The 20,620-nt window shown below is 46.2% G+C and overlaps 1 long non-coding RNA gene across 1 annotated transcript; it reads right to left on the bottom strand.

Annotated features, from left to right (window-relative positions):
* Positions 1-1,417: 1,417 nt before the first annotated feature.
* LOC129559438 (uncharacterized) lies at positions 1,418-11,385 on the bottom strand. Its single transcript, XR_008686539.2, has 4 exons — positions 11,172-11,385; positions 6,659-6,799; positions 3,969-4,066; positions 1,418-2,909 (listed from the first exon to the last, which is right to left on the bottom strand). It is a non-coding gene; the product is annotated as an uncharacterized LOC129559438 (long non-coding RNA).
* Positions 11,386-20,620: the final 9,235 nt, after the last annotated feature.

The following is a 20,620-nucleotide window of genomic DNA, read 5'->3' on the forward strand; positions in this document are numbered from 1 at the left end:
GTGCTTCCATAGCTTCTACTGTGCTCTAAAAATCTTTGTTCACTGTGAGTCAGCAATATTTTTGAAAGAGGGAGGGGTGATGTTTTTGACCGCAAGGAGGCAGAAATTTCAAGGTACTAAACAAACACAGGCAAGTCCAAGTTTCACTCTTCTGTTTTCTCAGAATGTAATGCCAGGTACTAACTGAAAATGTCCATGAACATTAACCCTCAATAGGAAGGTGGGGTTCCTCAACTGCCCAGTTCTTCTGGGGTCCAAGACTGGCATTGCTTCCTAAGTGAGATAAACATGGGAAGGAGAGAAGAGTCCCCACGCCCATGTCAGCAGAGATAACCGGACAGCACCCACCCTGGGGAGGACTCAGGAAGGAGAGATGGTTCTATGTCCTTTATTATTTCACTGAAGGTGGAAATTCTAAGCCCATAGTGACCTCCAATGGCAATCTTCTCTGACCTCTCACGGAACAGTGATAGTCAAACAGTCATGTTTGAGGAAAAGTTATAAAGAAAATCTCGGACTAACCCAGGAAATTCCTCTCCACACATGTAGAAAGAAACAGTTTTGTTATTGAGTATGCATTAAACCAAGCTGCAGTGACCAATAATTTGCTAATGAGATTATAAAGACAGGATGGAATCTCATCCCTTTATATATTCAGATATATATTCTGAAATATTCTGATATATATTTTATATATTCAACAGATATGGTCTCAAGATAACTTTGTCCTCAGATGAGATAATATAACATTTGGTATGCCTTATTTCATAGTTTAATCCTAAACTGACCTGGACATTGGGGCAGCCATCTGTGCTAGTTAATTGTCTTTATCCCAAGGAAGAATGAAGCCTCTGTGGCAACAGGCAATTATTGTTTGGATCAAGGTTCCCAGAGAAATAGGAACCTCTTTTCCCTGATGTTTATATTTCAAAGATAAGGCTCCCAGTCCTTTAAGAAAAAATTGCAAAACTGACAAAACTTTATCTTGACTAACAAATATAAAGAGGGCCAGCAGAGTAACATCGATCAGCTGAGCTGGTCCTGGTTCAGGGCCCAAAATTTGGTATTGATTAAATATAGACCTCCTCTGTGTTCCACTCAGTAAAGCCAGGACACAGGGTTATGTGAACTTGACAGTGACCAATACTTTGGCCATCTGATGCGAAGAACAGACTCATTGGAAAAGATCCTGATGCTGGGAAAGATTAAAGGCAAGAGGAACAGAGGACAACAGAGAATGAGGTGGTTGGATGGCATCACCAACTCGATGGACATGAGTTTGAGCAAGCTCCAGGAGCTGGTGATGGACAGGGAGGCCTGGCATGTGGCAGTCCACAGGGGTCACAAAGAGTCGGACACAACTGAGCGACTGAACTGAACTGAAGACAGTGACCAGAGTAAGAGAACTGCTGCTGCTGCTGCTAAGTCACTTCAGTCGTGTCGACTCTGTGTGACCCCATAGATGGCAGCCCATCAGGCTCCCCTGTCCCTGGGATTCTCCAGGCAAGAACACTGGAGTGGGTTGCCATTTCCTTCTCCGATGTGTGAAAGTGAAAAGTGAAAGTGAAGTCGCTCAGTCGTGTCCGACCCCTAGCGACCCCTTGGACTGCAGCCCACCGTTAAAACTTGCTCCTGCTGAAATGCAAGAGTTCTTCAGCATTCACAATATTCAGGCCACCTTTGCCAAATGTTGGGATTAGCAACATTCCTGTGGCTTAAGTGTCCTCACTGGAATGAGGTAAACAATGAATCTGTCTTAACAACAAACACCCTTGCTGTGTTTTTTTTTTTTTTTTCTTTCCAGGCTGTGCATGCAAGAACAAGCCTAAGAGTTTTGAAATTTGTTTTTGAAGGGCTACATTCTCAGATCTTGCCCTGGCACTCGACAACCATCTTCTCTGAAAGAAGGACATGGATTTTGTTTGATTTTTTGTTTTTGTTCAGTCACTAAGTCATGTCCAACTCTTTGTGACCCCATGGACAGCAGCACACCAGGCTTCCCTGTCCTTCACTATCTCCTGGAGTTTCCTCAAACTCATGTCCATTGAGTCAGTGATATCATTCATTGGTGCCAAACAATGGTGATGCCCTTGTTTGTTTTAATTGGAGGATAATTGCTTTACAACATTCTGTTGGTTTCTACTACACCATGAATCAGGTTGTATATACATATGTCCCCTCCCTCTTCAGCCTCCCTGTCCCCCCAATCCAGGACCTAGATTTTGAAGTGCTGTGGGAGGGCAACTCTGTAGCCTCCACTCTCTTCAACTTGGGGACGCTGGAGGGAAAAACCTACAGGAAGAAGAAACGGAGCACAAGCTTGTCCTCTCCATTGGCAGGAACCCCCGGTGCAGGATTGAATGGTACAGAGTGACCTCTACAACTTGCGTGCCAACCCCAGGAGAGAAACCTCCAGGCCAGAGGCCAGCTTGGGGAACAGCCTCGGGGGAGACACATAAGGGGACAGGGGAGGAATCAGAACCTGAAAATAGGCCGAGCAGGTTTTCCCCCACAACACGAGGAATTCTAGGTGGGTGAATGGCCTTGTGGAAGTCAAGGAAGGGGCTGGGTAGTGACAAGGTTGAAAGAACCAGCCTTTACTTGCGTGAACCAAAGCTTTGCTTTACCACAAAATCTGTTTCTTCTTTACTCTGAGTGTTTCTCAGAGTCTCTCATAACCTGGTGCTTGTTATGGTGAAAAGTTTCAGTTCAGTGCAAGCGTTTGAGCCAGGTAGACCAATGGCCCCTGAGCACAGGAACTGGGTGGTTTCCTGCAGGAGGCTTCACCGTTGGCATCAGTAGGACAGCAAGCTCAGCCCTCTGGAGGACAAGGTGGACCCTGACTGAACATTCCTATAGGGGACCACCGCACACTTCCAACTGTAGGCTCTCAGAGGCCTTACATTTATCTGAAAAAAAAAACAACAACAACAACAACATTTATACACAGAAATATATTTGCACAGGGAAAGATTCTGCTGAACACAACTCTTAACTCACACACACACACAGAGGCATACACACAATTTCCAATCTGCTCTCCCTAACCAGCCCTTACTATGTCCATAGGTCTCTGCCTCTGTGAGCAGCTGGGTGAGGGAGAGAAGATGAAAGATCTACGCTTTCTGACCTTCAATTATCTAAATACATTATTTACAGGCAGTGCACCCTTCCCTCCTGCCATTTTCGGGGTAATATTTGCTACTCCTAGGACTGCAATTTGTTAATTGCCTTTATCTCATCTGGTTTCCACACCAAGTGCAGACACACCTTATGATAAATCTTAAAAACCTAAGCGTACCAAGAGACTCTTGGTCAGTGCCCCCCACCCCCCCGCCTCCTAGGAAAACGCACACTGGTCATGGAAACGGTAGAAGAGAGATGCAAGAAATAGAATAATTTTTAAAGTAGTAGCCTCCATTTTGACAGCTCCTTTCCATCCAATGGTACCAAAAGAGGGAGACTGTTGGCTCAGAGTCTGTGCAGCCGTCCCAGGGCTGTGCTTCCATCCCTCTATCCTGCTCTAAAAGTCTTTGTTCACTGTGAGTCAGCAGTATTTTTGAAAGAGGGTGGGGTGCTATTTTTGATAGTAAGGAGGCAGAAACCTCAAGACGCTAAAGAGTTTCACTCTTCTGTTTTCTCAGAAAGCAATGCCAGGTTCTAATCAAAACCGTCCGGGGACTCTGGCTCTCAATAGGAAGGTGAGGTTCCTCAACTGCCCAGTGGTTCTGGAGGTCAAGGTGGTGCCCTCAACAGTCCTATTGTGCTGTCCAAGAGCTTTGTTCACTGTGAGTCAGCAGTATTTTTAAAAGAGGGAGATTAGAGAGCTAATGGCACAGAAAAGCTTTTGGATGATCACGCTTGGTAACCATGAATGCTTTAAGGAGGACTGGTGTGGAGAAACCTCTGCAGGGTGTGTTTTCATAGGAACCTCTTTAAGCAACTTGAACGTTTTATGTAAACATTACCTGTTGGTCTTCTTATTGTACTCCATGCAAACAGAACAGAACACCAGATTATGTAAGAATGTGCACTGGATGCATCACTAGGTAGTTAAAGCTTGCTCCTGAGGAAATGCAAAAACTCTTTTAGCACTGAACCTTGGGATTAGTACAGATGGGGCTGCAGAAGACGTCAAAACTGGAATTCAGTTAGGCAAATACTTACTGAGTCTCTCCTACGTCCAAAACACTGTTCATAATTTTTTTTTAGGTCATGCACATAAACAAGCCTAAGAGTTTTGCAATTTACAGAACTATATCCTCGAATCTTGCCCTGGATCTAAAGTGACAAAACCTTCTTTGCAAAAAAAATAGAAATAATTGTTGCTGGATCTTGAAGCCCCTGTGCTGTGTGCTGTGCTTAGTCAGTGATGTCCAACTTTTTGCGACCCCATGGACTGTGGCCCACCAGGTTCCTCTGTCCATGGGATTCTCCAGGCAAGAATACTGGAGTGGATTGCCATGCCATCCCTCCAGGGGATCTTCCCAATCCAGGGACCCAACAACCCTCGTCTCTTGCATCTTCTGCATTGACAAGTGGATTCTTTACCACTAGTGCTGCTGCTGCTGCTGCTAAGTCACTGCAGTCGTGTCCGACTCTGTGTGACCCCATAGACGGAAGCCCACCAGGCTCCCCTGTCCCTGGGGTTCTCCAGGCAAGAACACTGGAGTGGGTTGCCATTTCCTTCTCCAATGTATGAAAGTGAAAAGTGAAAGTGAAGTCACTCAGTCGTTTCCAACCCTTAGCGACCCCACGGACTGCAGCCTACCAGGCTCCTCCATCCATGGGATTTTCCATGCTACTTCAGTTTAATTCAGTTCAGTAGCTCAGTCACGTCCGACTCTTTGCAACCCCATGAACCGCAACATGCCAGGCCTCCCTGTTCATCACCAACTCCCAGAGTCCACCCAAACCCATGTCCATTTTGTCAGTGATGCTATCCAACCATCTCATCCTCTGTCGTGCCCTTCTCCTCCTGCCCGCAATCTTTCCCAGCATCAGGGTCTTTTCAAATGAGTCAGCTCTCCGCATTAGGTGGCCAAAGTATTGGAGCTTCAGCTTCAACGTCAGTCCCTCCAATGAACACCTAGGACTGATCTCCTTTAGGATGGACTGGTTGGATCTCCTTTCACTCCAAGGGACTCTCAAAAGTCTTCTCCAACACCACAGTACAAAAGCATCAATTCTTCAGCGGTCAGCTTTCTTTATAGTCCAACTCTCAGATCCATACATGACCACTGGAAAAACCATGGCCTTGACTAGATGGACCTTTGTTGACAAAGGTCCTAGTGCTACTTAGGAAGCCCAATATTGAATATACCTACTCTGAAGAGTCTCTTTTTCTGGCAAAGCAACCACTATCACTTTAGAAATTCTTTATACTAAAATTTTAATACTTTCATGATTCACATTGACTTTTTCTAGGCTATGCTGCATTTCATTAGTTGCACATTCCTTCACATAAAATGAAACCAAAGTGCATCTTAAAATTTATAGTATGCCATTGTCTAATGAACAGAGTTTTTTCGTTCTTAGGTAGAATATCTTAGTGTATCATACAACTGTCTACATCTTAGATTTGAGGAATGACGGTACACAAGGTGGAGCATCACTAACCTCTGCAACATCCAGCTTTGCAAGGCATGCATCCCGGAGCTATTTAATATCATCAGTCATGACTGTAAATCTGTATTCATACATAAAAATGCGTATGAATTCTTCAGAGAGGACTTCCCTGGTGTCCTGGGTCGGGAAGATCCCCTGGAGAAGGAAATGGCAACCCACTCCAGTATTCTTGCCTGGGAAATCCATGGACAGGGAAGCCTGGTGGGCTACAGTCCATGGGGTCTGTGAAGAAGGTGAAGACTAAGACTCCACCTTCCAGTGCAGGGGATATGGGTTTGATCCCTGGTGGGAGGGCTAAGATCCCACATGCCTTACCACCAAAAGTCCAAAACATAAAAAATAGAAACAATACTGTAACAAATTCAATAAAGAGTTTAAAAAATGGTCCACAGGATGAAATTTTTTTTAAAAAAAGGGAAAAAATAGTCTTCAGAGGGGATATAACACAGAGCTCCATGCTGAAAAGTGAAGAGGTCTTAGAGTGGATTAAATGGGTGGCCCCCAAAAGTTCTGCCCACCCTATAAATGACATATTTCAGGAAAAGGTCTCTGCAGGTGTAATTAAGTTAAGGATCTTGAGATGAGATCATCCTTCATTATCCAAGTGATCCACAAATCTAACAATGTGTGTTAATCACTCAATCCTGTCCAACTATTTTGCGACCCCATGGACTGTAGCCCAGCAGGCTTCACTGTCCATAGATTTCCCAGGCAAGAATACTGGAGTGGGTAGCCATTTCCTTCTCCAGGGGCTCTTCCCAACCCAGGGATCAAACCCAGGTCTCCTGTGTTGCAGGCAGATTCCTTACCATCCGAGCCAACAGGGAAGCCCTACGTGTCCTTGTAAGAGACAGAAAAGAAGACAAAGAGAGAAGAGGAGGCTGCAAAAAGATGGGGGCAGAGACCAGAGTGATGCAGCTGCAAGAGGCAGTCCCTGAGGACAAGAGGCAGGAGGGATTCTTCCCCTGGAGCCTGTAGGATGAGTGTGCCCTTCGTGCCCCACAAGTGAAGACAACAGATATTTCCAAACCTTTGAGCTCTTCCAGTCGATGTGAATGATTCTAAGTATCCCTTGATGAGACCCTCATCTATCGTACTCTGTCTTAGATTCATGGTCAAAATCCCTATCGCAAACTCTCGCTCCATAGCCACAGGCAGAACTCAGAGCATCCTGGGAGGAAAGAAGAGTTTGAGTACATTGAAGATGTTCATCCTGGAATATACAAAGATGACGCATTGACAGCAAATCACTTTAAATGTTGGAGGTTTTCTTATACGGTCTCCTGTTACTCAACCCCACTTGGGACAAGATCAGAAAGAGCTTATTTCAGGTGGAAGGACACAAGGAAAGTGATCCTGGCCCACTTTGCAAAGAAAAGTTCTGCACCGTCCCTTCTAGGGTTAAAAGGTTGGTGGACGCCCCCCTCCCCTCACCAGCCCTCCAACTCACATGCCTCTCTGGGAATGCTAAGGGATCCTCCAGTCCAAACAAACTATGACATTAAGCAACTCTCATGCTCTAAAGAGATAAACAGCCTTCACTCTGCTGCGAACCTCATCACTAATATTTGCTCAAACAAACCAAAAGAAACGTTCAAGCTAGAGTCTAGCCGACGTGGACTTCTCAACACTTTAGCCAATGCTTCCCCCTGGTGTGTGGCCGAGACATTGCATGAGCCCTGGTTGTGACCATAAATAGCAGACAAGAGTTTGAGGAAAACCTAGAGACACTTTCAAACTCCTGTCAGCCAGCTTATTCCACAGACAAGGAAACTGACAAGACCTGGGTTTCCCCGTGGTTCCCACAGGCAAGGCTGGTGGAGGTGATGGGACTTCAGGATGCCTGTCTCCCATCTTTGCTGCCTGATCAGATAACAGCTGGTCAGGGCAGGCCAGGTAACAGTGACCCAGACTGCCCTGCTCCCCATTAGGCTTTGGGAAATTCCACAAACCATCAAGCACAGTATTCTTCTTCGCCCCCCCAGGAATTTATAATTGAAAACAGAGAATATGATGACAAATCTCAGGGTGGTTCAGTCGGTAAAGAACCTGCCTGCCAATGCAGGAGATACAGGTTCAATCCCTGAATGGCAAAGATCCCCTGGAGAAGGAAATAGCACCCCACTCCACTATTCTTGCCTGGAGAATCCCTTGGACAGAGGGGCCTGATGGGCTACACTCCATGGGGTTGCAAAGAGTCAAACATGTCTTAGTGACTAAACAACAACAAAGACACCTGTGGATTATGAGATAATAAAGATGTTTTGTTAACTACTAAAGAGACACAGGGCTTCCATGATAGCTCAGTTGGTAAACGATCCACCTGCAATAAGAAAATGGCCTCTCCAAAATGTCCACTTCCTCATCCCAGAAACTTACAAGACGTTTAATATATATAGTTAAAAAAAGGTGGGGGGGAACTTGGAAGGGACTTCCCTGGCAGTCCAGTGGTTAAGACTTCACCTTCCAATGCAAGGGGTGCAGATTTGATCCCTGGTCAGGGAGCTAAGATCCCACATGGCTTAGGACCAAAAAACCAAAACGTAAAACAGAAACAATATTGTAACAAATTCTATAAAGACTTTAAATATGGCCCACAGTTAAATAGTTTTTTTAAAAGGGTGGGGGAGACTTCCCTGGTGGTCCAGTGGTTAAGACTCCATGCTCCCAGTGCAGGCGATCTGGGTTCAATAACTGATCAGAGAACTAGATCATGCATGCCACACTAAGACCTGGTGAGGCCAAATAAATAAATAAAATTTTTAACAAAAGACTTTGGAGGTGTAAGCTAAGGATCTTGCGATGAGAAAATTGTCCTGGATTATTCAGGTAATCCCCATATATAATCACGAGCCTCCTCATCAGAGGACAGCAGAGAGCAGACCCAGAGGGGCCATGTGACAACAGAAGCAAAGACGGAAGCAGGGGAATTGCTAGCTTTTAAGACAGAGGAAGAAGCCAGGAGCCCCGGAGGGTAGGCGGCTTCCAACAACTAGAAACATCTAGGGAACATTCTCCCCTAGGAGATCCCAAAAATTTGCAGCCCTGCAGACCCGTTCTGGGTGTCTGTCCTCCCCAACAGTAGGATGAATCTGTGTTGTTCTAATCCATCAAGTTCATGTTAATTGGTTACAGCAGCAACAAGAAACCAATAGAAGTGAGTATCAGTAGTGTTGGTCTTCTGCAATCCTGTGTATTCTTACTTTATTTTCTGGATTTAAAAACATTACCAAGATAAGGAGACTTCCCAGGTGGCACAGTGGTAAAAAATCCACCTCCCCATGCAGGAGACACAAGTGTTCAATCCCTGGGTTGGGAAGATCCCCTGGAGGGAGGGCAGGGCAATCCACTCCAGTATTCTTGCCTGGAGAATCCCATGGACAGAAGAGCCTTGTAGGCTACAGTCCATGGGGTCGGGAAGAGTCAGACATGACTGAGCAACTGAGTACGCAGATGAAGAGGGCCCATGGGCCTCACTCAACTTGCCATATATCCTGAGGTGTGTGTTAATGTTGGTATACTTGCCAGGGATCAGTGGTCAGGGCCAGGCTGGAGACTCAGACTCAATAACTGGAAAAGGTTCGCTTTTGGAAAACACTGCTGAGAGAGGCAGTTGGCCCTGGCCAGGGTGTCCTGCACACTCTCGCCAGATGTACTGGTGGTCTCACCACTCTTTCCCAAGGCTGTTTCTCTGGCTGTGTTCACAGCAAACCGTCTTCAGGATGGAATGACGTCTGTCCACTAACAGCAGGCTGATTCCTTTCGCTGCCAAGGTGGTGAATCCTCCAGGCTCAGTGCACACCCCCTGTGTGTGGGAATCCCTCCAGGCCCCCAGAAGGTCAAAGGAGCTGACAGGTCAGGCCAAACAGGAGAGAGAACAGACCACATGATCTGACAGCATGGAGGTCACTGGTGTCCTTAAGAAGAAGGATTTCATGGGGTCAAGGAGAAGAAAGCTCCATGGGAGTGGATTTAAAAGAAGATGGAAAGGGAGTAGAGATATTGGACATTGGATATTTCCTGTTGTTGTTTCTGGCCACACCACTCAACACGTGGGATCTTAGTTCCCCAAGCAGGGATTGAACTCATGCCCCCTGCAGTGGAAGTGCAAAGTCTTAACCACTGGACCACCAGAGTAGTCCCAATATTGGATATTTTCTAGCACTTTTGCCAAAAAGAGAAATGAGAAAATGAGAAACTCTCTTGCTTGCTCTATGCAAAAGTGAAGTAGCTCAGTCGTGTCTGACTCTTTGCAACTCTGTGGACTATAGCCTACCAGGCTCCTCCCTACATGGGATTCTCCAGGCAAGAATACTGGAATGGGTTGCCATTTCCTTCTCCAAACCTGCTCAAAAATAACAGTTTCTCTATTAAGAGTTGTATAACCACACACCTGTGGGAAAAATTCGTGCATACCACCTTGGTATGTTAACCGTAAGATATGTACCTCTTGAGGGAAAACAAGGTCTCAGGCCAAAGCTAGGCCACAGGCCCCTGATGCCACACTACCGTCACTGGCCAAGCTGGTGGCTAAACCACATTCCACGGCCAGCACATGGAGATCTTTGTTTGATTGCCCCTTAAAGGAAATTCTAAGTGCAGTACAAAGACTTAGAGTGGCAGATGCTAATCAGTTAATATTCCCCAACACCAGGAAGAAATTAAAACAGCAGCAATTAACTGTCTTGACCTTGGAGAGGCTGTTAAATGGTATCAAGTTCCCTATTAGTTCCCACAGCTCATGAGAGAATAACACTTACCAACCTGCCTTCTTACGCTTGCTGGACCCACAGGGTTTCTTTGCTGATCAAGATGCTCATACCAGTAATAAGCATATTTTAAGAGTTGGCACCAGTGGCAAACCAGCTGATCACCTCATCACCTTCAATGCCAGGAAGTAGGCATTGAAGTTTTCTTTGTACCAGGAAACTATCCTTCCTACTCAAATACACCAGTGTTCTATGGGCTTTCCAAGTGTCTCAGACAGTAAATCTGCCTGCAATACAGAAGACCAGGGTTCAATCCCTGGGTCAGGAAGATTCCCTGGAGAAGGGAATGGCTACCCAGTCTACCCACTCTAGTATTCTTGCCTGGAGAATTCCATGGACAGAAGAGTCTGGCAGGCTACAGTCCATGGGGTCTCAAAAAGCTGGACACTACTGAGCGACTAACGCTTTCATTTCCATTTCTCTATGTCAAGAATGAGAAGATGGGATGGGAGAGGACAACTGAACTGGTGGAGGGAAGAAGAGGGATTTTAGAATCCCCCAGCCAGCAGGAATCTCTAAGACAAGCTCCCTTGTTTCACTAAGGCCCAGAGGAGCTGGTTGATTCTCTGGAGCTCACCCAGAAAGTCCAGAGCAGAACTGAGATTATAACCCAGGTGACCTTGTGTGCTTTGAAAAATATTACACTATCCAGAAGGACAGGCTAGTGGTAAGAACCCGCCTGCCAATGCAGGAGACGTAAGAGATGCAAGTTCGATCCCTAGGTCAGGAAAATCCCCTGCAGGAGGTCATGGCAACCCACTCCAGTATTCTCACCTGGAGAATCCCATGGACAGAGGAGCCTGGCGGTCTACAGTCCGTAGGGCCCCACAGAGTTGGACACGACTAAAGTGACTTGGCACACTCAGAATGATGACACCATCAAAGGTCCCCCAGAAAGTGGACTGCAGAGCCCGACTGCTGGGCTCAACACCCAGCCCTGACTCATGCTCACCTCAGGCAACCTGAAACTTTCCTCCACCTGCGGTAAATGGGACAAGTTAGGTAACCTCCCTGGGCAGCACACCCTAAAAGTGTTGGGATGTATATAACCTAAACCTTAGCTTATCACATCAACAGCACTCAGAAAATGTTAGTTTATTACTTATCATCTCCCTGGGACATTCCAATCCAAGCACTGGAGAACAACTGTACCAGAAAAGAGCCCGAGTGAGGGAAGGAACAAAAAGTCTAGCAAAAAGTGGAATGCCTTGTGACCATGGAGAAGGTCAACAGAAGTTGCAAAATCCCAGGAATGATTACTCTTTTCTTCTAGGCTAGGTTCCTGCCCTTGGAGATGTTAAGAGCTCACCGCAAACTGGGTTCTTCAAGCAGCCTCTGAGGGTGGCCTCAAGGTGGAGAGAAGAAAGTTCAGTTCAGTTCAGTCGCTCAGTTGTGTCTGACTCTTTGCAATCCTATGGACAGCAGCACGCCAGGCCTCCCTGTTCATCACCAATTGCCAGAGTTTACTCAAACTTACCTCCACTGAGTCAGTGATGTCATTCATCCATCTCATCCTTGTCATCCCCTTCTCCTCCTGCCTTCAATCTTTCCCAGCATCACGGTCCTTTCAAATGCATCAGCTCTACACATCAGGTGGCCAAAGTGTTGGAGTTTCAGCTTCAGCATCAATTCTTCCAATGAACACTCAGGAGTGATCTCCTTTAGGATAGACTGGTTGGAGCTCCTTGCTGTCCAAGGGACTCTCAAGAGTCTTCCCCAACATCACAGTTCAAAAGCATCAGTTCTTCAGCAATCAGCTTTCTTATAGTCCAACTCTCACATCCATACATGACTACCAGAAAAACCATAGCTTTGATGAGACAGACCTTTGCTGGCAAAGTAATGTCTCAGCTTTTTACTATGCTGTCTAGATTGGTCCAAGGAGTATGCATTCTCCAAGGAGTGCTTTCTTCTAAGGAGTAAGCATCTTTTAATTTCACGGCTGCAGTCACCATCTGCAGTGATTTTGGAGCCCAAAAAAATAAAGTCTGACACTGTTTCCACTGTTTCCCCATCTATTTTCCATGAACTGATGGGACCAGATGCCATGATCTTAGTTTTCTGAATGTTGAGCTTTAAGCCAACTTTTTCACTCTCCTCTTTCACTTTCATCAAGAGCTTCTTTAGTTCTTCTTCACTTTCTGCCATAAGGATGGTGTCATCTGCATATCTGAGGTTATTGACATTTCTCTCAGCAATCTTGATTCCAGCTTGTGCTTTCTCCAGCCCAGCGTTTCTCATTATGTATTCTGCATATAACTTAAATAAGCAGGGTGACAATATACAGCCTTGATGTACTCCTTTTCCTATTTGGAACCAGTCTGTTGTTTCATGTCCAATTCTAACTGTTGCTCCCTGACCTGCATATAGATTTCTTAAGAGGAGAAAAGCTGAGTGCAAAGTCCCTGAATGATGTCCCACAGCCAGCAGACCCACCCAGTGGGAGGGATGCTAGGGACTGATCAGACCTGAGCCAGAAGCTCAAGGCCAGTGTCAGCAGAGCACAGGGCTGACAGGGGTGCGGGGGGATGGCATGAAGACACAACTCAGTCAAGAACAGCCCTGACCCAGTTGTGGGTCCCAGGGAGAGTCAGCAAGGAGCTGGGAGCATCCGCCCACTTCAGGTCACAGGATCACAGCACTGGGTCCCCACTGCCCACCTGCCAAATCTGAAGTCCTTTTGCTGAAAAGATAACAACCATGCCCAACAGGCAATATAGTAAAAGTTGTACCCTCTTGACACACTCCCTCCCCCAGAGTCCTTTGCCATGCTTTCTCAGGAATTGCCTTTAAAGGGATTCTTTTATCCGCTTTTCTTGTTTCTTTCTTCACATGCCCAAACATAATTCCAAACATCTCCATCCACCATGCTTTGTTTTCAATCATTCATTCCATGAGCACTGCGTGAGCGCTCTCAGTCAGACACCACAAGAAGGAAGCAGAGATATGGGAGCAACTAACCCCAAGGAGGGTGCTGGTACCCAGGCTGATGATGTAGCATGTGTTTCTTTGATGTGTCTGAAGTTAGGGTCCCCAGACAGACCCTGAGACAGAGAGCTGCATGCAGAAGGTTTGGGCAAATGCTCTTGAAGACACACTTGTGAAAAGATAAGGATGGTGAGACTGGGCCAAGGGAGAAGCTCACCTGCGAGCAGTGGCAGCTGAGGCTCCACCAGGCTGGGGATGCTCTTGGCAAGTTATTGAATTTTGGCAGGGGCCATGCCCTTGTGTACATATGGCCACCAGTGATCACTGGCAGGGAATTATCCCAGTAGGACATCCAACCTTGGATTGAGGCTGTTTCTTGCTTCTGGGGTCACTCTCCAAGTCCACCAACAGAGTGGATGAAGACGATGTGGTGTGTATATGTATATATATATATATATATCTGGAGAAGGAAATGGCAACCCAGCACTCTTGCCTGGAGAATCCCATGGACAGAGGAGCCTGTTAGGCTACTGTCCACAGGTTTGCAAGAGTTGGACATGATTTAGTGACTAAACTACTACTACTACTATATATGTATATACAATGGAATATTGTTCAGCATAAAAAGAATGAAATAATGCCATTTGTAGCAACATGATAGAGTAGGAAATGGCAACCCACTCCACTGTGCTTGCCTAGAAAATTCCATGGACAGAGGAGCCTGGCAGGCTACAGTCCATGAGGTCGCAAAGAGTCAGACATGACTGAGCGACGGAGCAGGTAGCAACATGGATGGACTTGGAGGGCATTATGCTCAGTGAAATCAGTGAGACAAAGACAGATACCACAGGATATCCCTTATATGTGGAATCTTAAAAAAAAATACAACAAACCAGTGAACTTAATGAAAAAGAAGACTCACAGATATAGAGAACAAACTAGTGGTTACCAGTGGGGAGAGTGAGGCAGGGGCAACAGAGGGATGGAAGAGTGGGAGACACAAGCTATTGCATGAAAGATGGGGTACAGGGATGTGTCGTACAGCACGGGGAGTGTAGCCAGTATTTTTTCATAACTGAAAGTGAAATATAATCTTTTAAAACTGTATATAAAATGTTAAATATTTTAAAATTTCCAACAGTGAAATTATAACGCCACAGAGGCCACACACACTCCACCTCAAATATCTGGAGAGCTTATATCGCGGCCCAGATGAAGGGACCACACCTTCCCCAAGATCGTAGAACATTCAAGGGAGCAGGGTGGCCTGCTAGCACTCCCTCCAGGCAAACGAGGTTGTAGATAGCCTGAGCTGATGCTTCACCTTCACTGAGCATTGAATTACCCAGAAGAGCGTCTATTGCCTCATTAAGTCTCTAACTGTGACCACTGCAGTTAGAGATGCAAACACAGCAGCCGGCCAAGGCAAACACAGCCCTGCCAGTTTGCAAGGTTGAGGATGGATGCCTCGCTGCCAACAGGCGGCAGTCACGTGGGCAGCAAGCTGTCAGCTAATCCTTCCCAGGTAAGCCGGGCAGGGAGGCCCTCTGTGTCTTCAAGCAGAACTCAGAGAAAGGGAGCTGGAGCAGCCCACTGGGAGAGTTCAGCTTCTGGAGTAACCCCCAGAAGCCTCCCTTTCTTTGTTCTGCTGAGAAGCAGCCTGCAAATATGGAGTCCAAGTACCTTGTCATCACACACCTTCCCATCCCTGGTGGAAAGGCAGGTATAGGCAGGGGAGAGAGATGGGGATGGGAGGCTGCACCGAGAAAAATGAGGGCTTTGCTATGTCCTGCACTGATGAGCAGAGCTGAGTCACGTGGAAGAAATGAGCTGTTCTATGGAAAAAGAAGACCAGATTTAGTCTCATCCACTCCCTCATTTTACAGAAAAGGACACTAAAACCCAGCGAGGAGGCACCACTTGTCTGAAGCCACATGCCTCACTCGAGACAGAACTCACGTTAAAACTCAGATTCCTTGACTTCTCCTGCAGGCTTCTGGTCACCTCCTCAAAGAAAACGGAGGAAAATGAGAAATGTGGGTGACAAAGTAAACAAACCAATAAAGCGAGGGGGTAAAAAGAGAAGAGGGTGAAAAATCCAGCTGGAAAAGGAACGGAAACAAGCAGAGAACATCACAGTCAATGCCGATGCTAAAATTCCTAGGCACAGGAAGAACCAAGGAAGTGTTGACAAAGAGCAAGATTTGCAGCCAGTCCTAAGATTGCAAATATTCTGGACGTACTGTGACTCAGTGTTACCAGACAGGAGCCAACAAATACATCAAAGGAACAGAACACGCATCCCAGACACAAAGCAAAGTAGACATGGAATTTAGTAACATGCTGAATACACCATTTCCCAGGAGGGTCACAGGATAGGGGAGGATGAAGAAGCAGTCCTGATGGGCAATAGCACCATGTGCTATTTGTTTCAGAGGGAATTAAGTTAAATCGCCACTTCACAATATTTCCCAAAAAAAGAGAGAGAGAGATAACCTCAGTTAAAATGACACTTAAGCAACGTCTTAAAAATACTACAAGAAAAATACAGGAGACTCTCTCCAGGAGGATGAGAAACCCTCACAAATAAGGCACAAGAAAGCAAAAACCAAAAGGGAAAAGACTGATCAACTTGAGATCAGAATTTAAAACCCTTGTTTTCTAATAAGAGACCACATGGAAAAATAAAATCAAGGGACAGACCCAGAGAAATATCACAGATATCTAGCAAAGGACTTAAAGCCATAAAATGGAAATAATTCCTAAAATCAAGACAAAAAGACTATAGAAATAGAAAACTTGGGCAGAGAAAATAAGCAAATGATTCAAAGAAGCAGCAGCAAAAATGTCCAATCAACGTACAAGAAGGTGGTCAACTCATAACTAGGGAAATGCAGATGAAAGCAAAGTGAGCTATTTCTTCATCAGCCTGGGGAACATGTGCTTGTTTGATGACATGGAGGAGCATGTGGAACTTGTACATTCACACCCAGCTGATGGAAGGTAACTGTGTGTAACTACATTGAAGGGCAAATTAGTTAAATCTATTGTGAAACTCCAGTACTTTGGCCACCTCATGCGAAGAGTTGACTCACTGGAAAAGACTCTGATGCTGGGAGGGATTGGGGGCAGGAGGAGAAGGGGACGACAGAAAATGAGATGGCTGGATGGCATCACCGACTTGATGGACATGAGTTTGAGTGAACTCCGGAAGTTGTTGATGGACAGGGAGGCCTGGCGTGCTGTGATTCATGGGGTCGCAAAGAGTCAGACACGACTGAGTGACTGAACTGAACTGACTAAACTGATTGACGCTAAAGAAGGTCGAACATCAAAGAATTGATGCTTTTGAGCTGTGGGTGTTGGAGAAGACTCTTGAGAGTCCCTTGGACTGTGAAGAGATCAAACCAGTCAGTCCTAAAGGAAATCAATTCTGAATATTCCTTGGAAGGACTGATGCTGAAGCTGAAGCTCCAACACTTTGGCTACCTGCTGCGAAGAGCCCACTCATTAGAAAAGACCCTGATGCTGGGAAAGATTGAAGGCAGGAGCAGAAGGGGATGACAGAGGACAAGATAGTTGGATGGCATCACCAACTTGATGGACAGGAGTTTGAGCAAGCTCTGGGAGACAGTGAAGGACAGGGAAACCTGGTGTGCTACAGTCCATGGGGTCGCAAAGAGTTGGACGCTACTGAGCGACTGAACAACAACAACATTGACACTAAATCCCCTGATTTTTGCTTCGTGTTTAAGCAAATGAACACATTACTTGCCACTCTTGGAGTAAAGAGAGTCACTCAGACCATAAATTAGAGACCAAATATCACCAGGCTGGGAGTCTGGATTGGGGAGGGTGTCTGCAAACCTTGGCATCTCAACCCCCAGGAGGGCCAGGTTGGAGCTGGCAGAGCCAGTACCTGAGCAGGAAGGGCGGGGGGCCAACCTGGGGATCAGCACTTCATCCTTCCTCCATGACCTTCAACACCCTGGATCCCTGGTTGTCCCAAACAAAGGAGACGGCTCTGCCATCAGGTTATCTCATTTTCCAAACTCAGCAGTGAATCTATTTACAATTACATTTCTGAGTGGGGTGGGTCACTTGGGGCTAAATGAAAAACTTGACTCTGCCAGCAAGAGAGACTCACAACATTCATCACACCCATGGCAGAGTTCCAGGTCCACCTCCCTCCCTTGGGCTGACTCCTTCTCCATTTCCTTTCTCTGTGGCCAGAGATGGTGCCTGGGGCCACAAGGGAAGGTAAGTCATTTAAGTACCAGTCACCCAGGAAATTGACAATCTACCACGACAGTAGTAAGACACAGAGAGTGAATTGATTTCCTTCAGCGTCTGAACCCTGACATGTCTGGGGGATCATGTCAGAACCAGGGCAGGGAACCAGTAGGGTTGAACAGGCAGGAGTTGAGAGCAAAGTCGGGAGAGGTGGAGGGCGGGTGGGGCACCCCATAGAGTCAGGTGTTCAAGGCCCTGGATCACCTGCATCCCTTGGGAACATGTCTCCCTTCTAGATTGTTCCAACCTTAACACCCGAATCCTGGGTCTCCCCAGTCATGCCTGAGCCTCTCACTGTCGGTTCAATGCCCCTGGGCATCCCTGACCCTACTTCCCCTCTATGTCCCAGGAGTACCCACCCTGCTTCTGGTCCAGAGAGAGTAATAACAATCATTCAGTCCAGATGATCGGTGCAAGCACTTTACATGCACTATTCAATCAGCTCAGGCTCTCTCATGATGCTGGTGAATGACCACAGACCCCAGCGCCTGCCTCCTCTGGGCAGTGGTGGCTGGTGCCCCATCTTCCGAAGGACCTTTGTCAAAACAGACCTGCCAGAACCCCACAATTGTTTCTGAAATAGAGTCTGTAGTGGGTGAAGCCTAGAAGTTCTCCAGACGGTCGTAAGGATGACTCCTAGTTCAGAGCTACCGTCTGGGCTCCGAACACACCTTGGTTTGACTGATCCCACCCTACCAGGGCTTTCCAGCTGGTGCTAGTGGTAAAGACCCCGCCTGCCGATGCAGGAGATGAGGCTTTGATTTCTGGGTAGGGAAGAACCCCTGGAGAAGGGCACAGCAACCCACTCCAGTATTCTTGCCTGGAAAATCCCATGGACAGAGGAGCCTAGGGGGCTACAGTCCATAGGATCGCAAAGAGTCAGACATGATTGAAGCAACTCAGCATGCTGGCACACACCATACCAGGAAGAAACCAAGCTCCTTCTCCTGCTATTAGATCCCCGCTGGAGCCTCCATCAGGGTACCTGGCCTATCTGGCTTCCTCCCCAGATCTCTTCCCAAAGGCAGAGTTCCGAAGTTTTTTTAAACATCCTTGGGGGTCAAGTGTCGGTTCAGATAATCTACGTCTCTTCTCTCTCTTTTAGACAGTGCTCAGAAACTCCTTCCGCAGGGACCAACAAATCCCGAAGAGAACTCTTGAGAATGAGATTTTGAGTAAACCCATTACTCAAAAAGTCTTCAAAATAAAAAACACTGGTGGCAACCAGAAATAGGATAGTTCCACCCCCAGCCCTCCTGGTAATAAGGAGACAGTCTGTGAATCAGCTTCTCTAAAGGGCAGGGGGCCCGGGCAGGGATCCATCACCTGAGGACACCTCCCAACTGCCAGTCTCTTCCCACATTAAATAGGAAACTAATTAATAGTGATGATAATAATAGCTGGGCTATTGTGCTGGGAAGAATGGAGGAGGGATGAGGAGGCGTGCCATTGACCCCGAGCACTGGGAGAATATAGAGGATATTTCTAAATGGGGAAGCTGCCCCCCAGCAAACTGTGGGGGGGGAGCAGAGGAGGGAAGTAGGTCCTGTCTTATCCAAAGTGGATGGAGGACAAAGCGAGTCAAAGCTTCAGAGGCAGACAGACCTGAAGTCAGATCCTGGGTCTCCACTTCCAACCTGTGTGATCATGGGAAAGATAAGGCTCCTTCATCCCTAGGTGGGAAGAGTTCCCGTACCTTCGTCACAGGGCAGGTGCTGTACATTAATAACCAAACAACATGGCTTTGGAAGAAACTTTAATGAAAAAAACAAAGAACAATATTCAGTATCTTGTAATAACCTATAATGGAAAAGAATCTGAATCCATATATTTACATATATAAATATATATGTAACTGAATCACTTTGCTGTACTCCTGAAACTAATACAGTACTGTAAATCAGTTATGCTTCAATAAAAATAAATAAATGAATAAATATGCCGGAAATGTTTATCTCAGTGCCCAGCGCTGAGTGAGAGTTCAACAGATGGTTGACAATTGCTGTGACAACATAGATGTCCCCCCTGGACTTCTGCATCTGATCCCTGATGAAAGCTCGGCAGGGACTTCATGACTCAGAGCTTCATTCTCTACACACACACACACACACACACACACACACACACACACATATGCACGCATGCGCACAATATAAATAACCTCTGACCCCAATCCTACTTAAGTCTTTAGTTTCCCAAAGGGCAGGATCCAGGGAAATGACATTATTGATCTTTGGTCATAAAAAGAGGGAGCTCTCGCCATTTGAGACAACACGGATGAACCTGGAGGACATTATGATCTCAGGTGTTTGTGGAATCTAGACTAGGTGAACTCATAGAAGCAAAGAGCAGAAGGGTGGGTGCCTAGGGGTGGTCAAGGGGTACAAAGTTCAGGGTACAAGATGGGTACTTTCTGGAGACCTGATGTAAGGCGTGGTGACAAAGTAAAAACTGTATTGTGTATTTAAATTTTACCAAGAGGGTAGATCTTGTGTCCTCTATATACCCTTTGTGACCCCATGGACTGTGGCCCACCAGTCTCCTCTGTCCATGGGATTCTTCAGGCAAGAATACCTGAGTGGGTTGCCTTTCCCTTCTCCAGGGGATCTTCCCGACCCAGGGATCAAACCCAGGTCTCCTGCATTGCAGGCAGATTCTTTACCATCTGAGCCACCAGGGAAGCCCTTATATACCCTAGCCATATATTTATAAGTGAAATTTAATTCATAATTTAAAATCTTCTTACCCTGACACCAAACCACACAAAGATATCACCAAAAAATGAAAGTGCAGGGTTATATCTCTCGTGAACATACGTATAAAAATCCTCAACAAAATAAGCAAACCGAACAATATGTAAGGAGGATAACACAGTACAATCAAATGGTATTAGGTCCCAGAAAAAATAGAGAAAAAGAAATTTTTGGATACCTTTGATTCTCATTATTTGTAGCAATGACGTTTGAAAGAGTTGCTGTGAACACTGAATCGGTGAATCAGAG

This window comes from Moschus berezovskii, chromosome 15 (genome assembly GCF_049115385.1).
Source record: "Moschus berezovskii isolate FMDL1 chromosome 15, NW_MosBer_1.0, whole genome shotgun sequence".
In the NCBI taxonomy this organism is placed as follows: domain Eukaryota; kingdom Metazoa; phylum Chordata; class Mammalia; order Artiodactyla; family Moschidae; genus Moschus; species Moschus berezovskii.